Genomic DNA, 9,414 nt, shown 5'->3' on the forward strand with positions numbered 1-9,414 from the left:
TTAAAATACCCTTTCACTTTTTCCACATTTTGTTATGTTACAGACTTCTTTAAAAATCAATTTAAAAAAAAGGTCAATCTACACACAATACCCCATAACGACAAAGTAAAAACAGTTTTTTTAAATGTTTTTGCTAATTTATTTTAAAAAACAATACCTTATTTCTATAAGTATTCAGACCGTTACATATGAGAATCGAAAGTACGCTCAGGTCTTAAATGGAAGAAGTTGGGCAGGCTGGGGCGAAGGTTCACCTTCCAACAGGACAATGACTCAAAGCACACAGCCAAGACAATGCAGGAGTGGCTTCAGGACAAGTCTCTGAATGTCCTTGAGTGGCCCAGCCAGAGCCCGGACTTGAACCTGATCGAACATCTCTGGAGAGACATGTGCAGCGACACTCCCCATCCAAACTGACAGCTTGAGAGGATCTGTAGAAAAGAATTGGAGAAACTCTCCAAATACAGGTGTGCCAAGCTTGTAGCATCATACCCAAGAAGACTCGATGCTGTAATCACTGCCAAAGGAGCTTCCACAAAGTACTGAGTAAAGGATCTGAATACTTATATAAATGTGATATTGCGGTTTTCTAAAAATCTGTATTTGCTTTATCATTATTGGGTATTGTGTGTAGATTGACGAGAAAAAAATTACAATTTAATACATTTTAGAATAAGGCTGTAATGTAACAAAATGTGGAAAAAGTGAAGGGGTCTGAATACTTTCTGAATGCATTGTATATACATGTGAACAGCCATCCACAACAAATACAATCCTATATATTAGCCTAGGTCGTCCAGCTAGCGGGACAATTTCCGGTGAAACTGGAGGGTGCGCAATTCAAATAAAAATCATAAAAATGATGGATATTAAACAGTTAGGGTACATTACATTACATTGGTTGAAAGCTTAAATTCTTGTTAATCTACCTGCACTGTACAATTTACAGTAGCTATTACAGCAAAAACATGCCCTGTGATTGTTTGAGGACGGCGCCCCACGTCAAAATATTTTTCCATCGTCACAGGTTTCATACATTCACAAATAACGATTAAATATTCACTTACTTTTTGAAAATCTTCCTCTGATTTGTCATCCAAAGGGTCCCAGCTATAACATGTAGTGTCGTTTTGTTAGATAAAATCCTTCTTTATATCCCAGAAAGTCTGTTCGGTTGGCTAAATCGATTTGAGCAATCCACTAGTTCAACAGGCAGAGAAATGAATTCAAAAATCTACCCACAAACTTTTGTTTCAACAAGTCAAAACACGTTTCTATTTACTCCTCAGATAGCGTAAAATGTAATCAAAATATAATATTTCTTACGGAAAGAAGTATGTTCAATAGGAAATTTTGATTTTATCAGGTGTGTCTAGTCTTCATGGCTCACACAAACACGAATTTCCAAGACTGTGTCCCTGTACTAAAACTGATATTTCTTATTTGTTTTGGAAGTTATAAGCCTGAAACCTTGAACATAGACTGCTGTCACCCTGTGGAAGCCATAGGAATTGCATCCAAGGAGCTAATTTTTAGTATGCCCTTTTCTTAAATCTAAAAGTATTCAGGTTGGTTTTTCTTTGGATCTTCTCCTACCATATATATTGTGTTATATTCTCCTACAATATTTTAATATTTCTACAAACGTCAAAGTGTTTCCTTTCCAATTGTACCAATTATATGCATATCCTGGCTTCGGGGACTGAGCTACAGGCAGTTTATTTTGGGCACGTCAGTCAGACAGGAAGTGGAGAAAAAAGGGGACTAGCCCTAACCTTAAGAGCAAAAATAAATCAGAGAGCAGCAGTGAGATTCACATCAATGCACTGTGTCGATATCAATTATTTCTGTATCAGTGGTGGCTGCACCACTGCTTTCAGGACGAAAGGAGTTTATTGTCCAAGTTGGACAATCTTTGGATGCCAACAGCAGTCACACCATTGGAAGACATACAGTTGAAGTCGGAAGTTTACATACACCTTAGCTAAATACATTTAAACTCAGTTTGACAATTCCTGACATTTCATTCTAGTAAAAATTCCCTGTCTTAGTTCAGTTAGGATCACCACTTTATTTTAAGAATGTGAAATGTCAGAATAATAGTATAGAGAATTACTTATTTCAGCTTTAATTTCTTTCATCACATTCCCAGTGAGTCAGAAGTTAACATACACTCAATTAGTATTTGGTAGCATTGCCTTTAAATTGTTTAACTTGGGTTAAACGTTTTGGGTAGCCTTCAACAAGCTTCCCACAATAAGTAGGGTGAATTTTGGACCATTTCTTGCTGACAGATCTAGTGTAACTGAATCAGGTTTGTAGGCCTCCTTGCTCGCACTCGCTTTTTCAGTTCTGCCCACAAATTTTCTATAGGGTTGAGGTCAGGGCTTTGTGATGGCCACTCCAGTACCTTGAATTTGTTGTCCTTAAGCCATTTTGCCACAACTTTGGAAGTATGCTTGGTGTCAGTGTTCATTTGGAAGACTCGTTTGCGACCAAGCTTTTACTTCCTGACTGATGTCTTGAGATGTTACTTCAATATATCCACATAATTTTCCTCCTTCATGACGCAATCTATTTTGTGAAGTGCACCACTCCCTCCTGCAGCAAAGCACCCCCACAACATGATGCTTCCACCCCCGTGCTTCACGGTTGGGATGGTGTTCTTCAGCTTGCAAGCATCCCCCTTTTTCCTCCAAACATAACAATGGTCATTATGGTTAAACAGTTCTATTTTTGTTTCATCAGACCAGAGGACACTTCTCCAAAAAGTACAATCTTTGTCCCCATGTGCAGTTGCAAATTGTAGTCTGGCTTTTCTATGGCGGTTTTGGAGCAATGGCTTATTCCTTGCTGAACAGCCTTTCAGGTTATGTCGATATAGGACTCGTTTTACTGTGGATATAGATACTTTTGTACCTGTTTCCTCCAGCATCTTCACAAGGTCCTTTGCTGTTGTTCTGGGATTGATTTGCACTTTTCGCACCAAAGTTCATTCATCTCTAGGAGACAGAACATGTCTCCTTCCTGAGCGGTATAACGTCCGCGTGGTCCCATGGAGTTTATGTTTGCGTACTATTGTTTGTACAGATGAACGTGGTACCTTCAGGCATTTGGAAATTGCTTCCAAGGATGAACCAGACTTGTGGAGGTCTACAATTGTTTTCTGAGGTCTTGGCTGATTTCTTTTGATTTTCCCATTATGTCAAGCAAAGAGGCACTGTGTTTGAAGGTAGGCCTTGAAATACTTCCACAAGTACACCTCCAATTGACTCAAATGATATCAATTAGACTATCATAAGCGTCTAAAGCAATGACATCATTTTCTGAAATTTCCAAGCTGTTTAATGGCACAGTCAACTTAGTGTATGTAAACTTCTGACCAACTGGAATTGTGATACAGTGAATTATAAGTGAAATAATGTGTCTGTAAACAATTTTGGAACTCGTGTCATGCACAAAGTAGATGTCGTTACCAACTTGCCAAATCTATAGTTTGGTAACAAGAATTTTGTGGAGTGGTTGAAAAACAAGTTTCAATGACTCCAACCTAAGTGTATGTAATCTTCCGACTTCAACTGTAGCTTGGACTGTAGCCTACAAGGCTTTTCGTTCTTTTTCCCAACAATCCATCAAATGCATTTGGTGTCAGTGGTCTTTGACTTGTGGTCAGACTCAGAATTATTTTAATTTAACTTGCACCTTTTTTTTATGTTGATTCAAACGTCGTTGAGAAAACAGAAAGGTGTCAAATATTATTCGGCAAATATCCTTTCTAAATGTCAAAGTAATCTTTAATCAGATAATAATATATATATAATATAATATATATACAGTATATATAATAATCTTAGAAGTAATCAGAAAGTGTCTGGAATATGATTACATTTGTTTTGCCTCTCAGAGTTTTGATGTAATCCGTTACATGTAATCGTTACTCCCCAACCCTGTGTGTGTGTGTGTGTGTGTGTGTGTGTGTGTGTGTGAGCTTGCGTGGGTGTTCTCTGAGTCAGTATATTTATGTGTTCATGTCCAGGAGGTGGGAGAGCAGTCATAAATAAGGTGGTCGGGAGAAAGCTCTCAATTGAACATAATCAAGTGATTCTCTCTCTCTCTCTCTCTCTCTCTCTCTCTCTCTCTCTCTCTCTCTCTCTCTCTCTCTCTCACACTGATTGCACAAAACATTAGGAACACCTGCTCTTTCCATGACACCTGACCAGGTGAAAGCTATGATCCATTATTGATGTCACTCACCTGTTAAATCCACTTTATTCAGTGTAGATGCAAGGGAGGAGACAGGTTAAAGAAGGATTTTTATGCCTTGAGACATGGATTGTGTATGTGTGCCATTCAGAGGGTGAATGGGCAAGATACAAGTTTGAAGTGCCTTTGAACGGGGTATGGTGGTAGGTGCCAAGCGCACCGTTTTGATGGTGCCAAGAACTGCAACGCTGCTGGGTTTTTCAGCCAATCCAGCCAACTTGACACAACCGTGGGAAGCATTGGAATCAACATGGGTCAGCCTCCCTGTGGAATGCTTTCGACACCTTGTAGAGTTCACGCCCTGACGAATTGAGGGTGTTCTGAGGGCAAAAGGGGATACAACTGAATATTAGGAAGGTGTTTCTAATGTTTTGAACACTCAGTGTGACAGGGATGGCCAAGGAGAGGTCTGGTTATTGCAATGTACGGCATACCCAGCTAGCACATTTGGTTCCTTGGAAGTTGTGGGAACGTACGTGTTTGGTTTCTCATTTGTTCTGGAAACAAAGCCATACGTTTCCTGTCCATTAAAACGGAACGTATTTCGAACATTCTGGGAAAGGAAGTGAACATTTCGCCTGTTCTGAGAACATTTTTCAGTTGCAGGAAGGTTCCCTGAAAGTTTTCCTGGGAGGTTTTATTAACATTCTGAAAATGGAATTATGTTATTTGAAAGGATTTAAATAATGTTTCTGAAACCATGTTCCGTTAAGACTTTTAATAACACACAAATTGCAAAAATCACTGAAGCTGGAGACCCTGCCTGACTAACTGACAGCTCCAGCTGTCAGAGCAGCTCACAGATCACTGCACCTGTACATGGCCCATCTGTAAATAGCCCATCCAAGTACCTCATCCCCATACTGTTATTTATTTTTTTGCTCCTTTGCACCCCAGTATCTCTCTACTTGCACATTCATCTTCTGCACATCTACCATTCCAGTGTTCAATTGCTAAATTGTAATTACTTCGTCACTATGGCCTATTTATTGCCTTACCTCCCTTATCTTACCTCATTTGCACACAATGTTTATACACTTTTTCTCTGTTGTGTTATTGACTGTATATTTGATTATTCCATGTGTTGTTGTTTGTGTCACACTGCTTTGCTTTATCTTGGCCAGGTCGCAGTTGTAAATGAGAACTTGTTCTCAACTGGCCTACCTGGATAAATAAAGGTGAATTTTTATTTATTTTTATAAAACACTGCCCGTTTAGGTTAACTGTTTTTAACTCCAGGCACAGACAGGACACATGGATATCAATTTGCTTTAGGCATTAAACATGTGGCACCGCGTTCGTGAGATTCAAACCTGTGATTTTCTTTTCTCTCTCCATAGAATTAGTTCATGGCGCTAGCATGTCCTGCTTTTTTAACCAATACAACGCTTTCATTTAATTTATTCAAACAGACCCCATTTCATGTCCTGCTTTTTAACCAATACAACGCTTTAATTTAATTTATTCAAACAGACCCCATTTCATGTTCTGCTTTTTTAACCAATACAAAGCTTTAATTTTAGTTTTATTCAAACAGACCCCATTTCAAAGGAAAAAAGCACACATTATGATCAGGTTTGGCCAATTAGTGGGCAAGGCCAACACACCTGAACATATTTAATAAGATAGAGGATTGAGAGTTTTGTTGACACTGATAACAGACTGTGTGTTTTCAAATACTATTACTCATGTTCTCTGAACATTACTAAAATGTTGTGGTTTTTATGGAAAGTTTTCTTAACGTTCTCAGAACAATTTGAGAACATGACTTTAATTAGAACCATGACGAAACCTATAGGAAATGTTATGCTGAAGTACTGAAATTCACACAACAATGTTGTTTCTTAATTACATTCTCTGAATTATTTGAGAACATTCCCAAATATCAAACCAGTTGGACAAAGTTAATAAAACATTAGCAAAATGGAAATTAAATGTAACCATGTTTGAACGTTTAGGAAACGTTCTGTTAAGTAATTATATACCAAGAAAATGTTATTTTGTTGTTCCTTAATTGTGCTGAGGATTGTTCCAAAGCCAAGCAACTATCCTGTATCATTTCCAGAAGGTTGTAGGAAGGTTGTGTGCAAAATAACGATAGGACAACCACACTATCACCAAGCTCTAAGAAAATATGGTTCTTAGAATGTTTTGTGCTAGCTGGGTAATGCTCTGAACCAACAAACCTGATAATTCCAAAATGAAACATGGAGAATTGGAACATAGACAATTATGTATAGAATAGATTATATTCTATAGAACATGGAATTTTCAGTATTCTATTGAACAGAACACTGAAAATTCCAGATTGGAGCATAGACAATTCTAGAATGGAACTCAGAGTTCTGTTCTAATCGTTGTCTATACACCCACTCAATGAGTGGAATGTCTCTCACACACACACACACACACACACACACACACACACACACACACACACACACACACACACACACACACACACACACACACACACACACACACACACACACACACACCTGTGCTGAGGAAAGGAGCTTTCACTCACGATTGTGATAATGCGGTTAACACCTCGTTCACATGTAAATCTCAGTGTACACTCAGCTGTCTTAACCTACTCTCTCCTCTCTCTAAAGCCATTCAATACAGCCTGTGAATACAGCCTCATCACTCTTCTCTCAATACAGACAGACAGGCAGGAGAACCACACTCTGTCCGTCAGCATCTTAAATGGCACACTATTCCCTATTTAGGACACTACTTCCCTGTATCTTAAACTACAAAAGTGGTGCACTATATAGGAGAAGAGGGTGCCACTAGGGACACAAAACTTTGTACAGCCCTCGCTCTGATACAACAACAATCTCTCTCTCACAGGGTAGATTATGGTGAAGGAGAACTGAGCTTTCTGCATATTCTTATAGAATCATAAAATATACCAGTCAAGACGACTGAACAAATAGAGAAGAACACTGTCTAACTAATCTTCATGTAATAATGAGTAAAGCTGGATGTTGCTGGATGTTGCTTTGCTGACGCACAAAATAAAACATAATATTTGGAGATTTAAATTAAGATATAATACACTATGTAAAGTCTACAACAATAAGGGACTGTAGGGTTTAGTCAGTATATATATATATATATATATATATATATATATATATATATATATATATATATATATATATATATATATATATATATATATATATACACTGTATAAGCAGCCCGTTTATAATCAGTCTAATCGGTTACTTAGATGGATTAAATGTTTAATTAAAATATTCAACAAATAATTAATTCTACGAAGTGTTTGATATGTGGGAAGATTTGGGGGTTTATTTCAGAATGACGCAAATGGATGTAATTGCATGCAATCATTTTTAAGCAAAAATGTTTTGTAGTCTAATTCCATTCCTCTCTCTCTCTCTCTGCATAGAGCAATCTGTCTGTTCTCTATTTACAGCCAATGTAACATTCTACTGCAATGTTCTGTTAGATAGCATTTAGCACACACACACACACACACACACACACACACACACACACACACACACACACAGACTCACAAAATCCCTAAAGCCTTTGTATAGCTTCCTGTCTAAAGTAAGGGCCTCCAGGGGATATGGCTCCTATTATTACTGTTCTCACCGAGACAGGCAAACACTCTCTCATCCCCTCACACACACACACACACACACACACACACAAACAGACACACACGCACGCACAACCTCGAACAGATGAAAACTAAAAAGGTATCTTCACAAGCTATAATTTTCTAAACCTCAAAACTCACATCACACAGTCTCCGTAGCTCCATATAGAAAATCCTTGTTATGTATGACTACAAAGAAATACAGTGATATGCTGAGAAATAAGCCTACAGAGAAAATGCCTGCATAAGCTTCAGACACCTTGTCTACCACACTCCCCAGTTACAGTGCCTTCAGAAAAGTATTCATACCCCTTGACCTATTCCACATTTTGTTGTGTTACAGCCTGGAAAGAATCAGCAGAAGGAATACACCCGGATCATCGTATCAAATACATTTTTATTGGTCACATACAACATATTTAGCCGATGTTATTGCGGGTGTAGCAAAATGGTTGTGTTCCTAGCTCCATAAGTGCAGTAATATTTAACAATTCACAACAATACACACAAATGGAGTTAAGAGATATATAAATATTAGGACGAGCATTGTTGGAGTGGCATTGACTAATGTAGAGTAGATAAGAATACAGTATATACATATGAAATGAGGAAAGCAGAATATAAACATTATTTAAGTGACTAGTGACCAGTGATTCCAAGTCTATGTATATGGGGCAGCAGCCTGTAAGGTGCAGATTTGCGTAACCGGGGGTAGCCAGCTAGTGATGGCTATTTATCAGTCTGATGGCCTAGAGAAGGAAGCTGTTTTTCAGTCTCTCGGTCCCAGCTTTGAGGCACCAGTACTGACCTCGCCTACTGGATGGTAGCTAGGTGAACAGGCAGTGGCTCGGGTGGGTGAAGTGCTTGATTATCTTTTTGGCCTTCCTGTGACATCGGGTGCTGTAGGTGTCCTGGTTGGCAGGCAGTGTGCCCCCGGTGATGTGTTGGGCAGACCTCATGTCACGTCTACTCCCGCTTCTCTCATCCGGTGTTCTACATCGCTGGTCTACTAGCCACCGGTCCTGGGATCCATCATTACGCGCACCTGGCGTCAATCATTACGTGCTCCGGTACGTCATCATGAGGCACACCTGGACTCCATAACCTCACTTATTACCTCCCCTGTATCTGGAACTCCCTTATGTTCCTTCCCCAGTCAGTATTGGTCTGGTGTTCATGCAAAGACACTACTGTTATGTTGTCTTGTTCCATTTTTGTTGTTTTATTAAACGTTTTACGCGCACCTGCTTCTCGACTTACAGCGTCTTCGTTACTCCGCACCACCCTGGAAGAGCCCTGCGGATGCGGGCGGTGCAGTTGCCAGTACCAGGCGGTGATACAGCCTGACAGGATGCTCTCGATTGTGCATCTGTAAAAAGTTTGTGAAGATCTTAGGGGCCAAGCCGAATTTCTTCAGCCTCCTGAGGTTGAAGAGGCGCTGTTGTGCCTTCTTCACCACACTGTCTGTGTGGGTGGACCGTTTCAGATCGTCAGTGATGTGTACGCCAAGG

The sequence above is a fragment of the Oncorhynchus clarkii genome, chromosome 20 (assembly GCF_045791955.1).
Source record: "Oncorhynchus clarkii lewisi isolate Uvic-CL-2024 chromosome 20, UVic_Ocla_1.0, whole genome shotgun sequence".
Classification (NCBI taxonomy): Eukaryota; Metazoa; Chordata; class Actinopteri; order Salmoniformes; family Salmonidae; genus Oncorhynchus; species Oncorhynchus clarkii.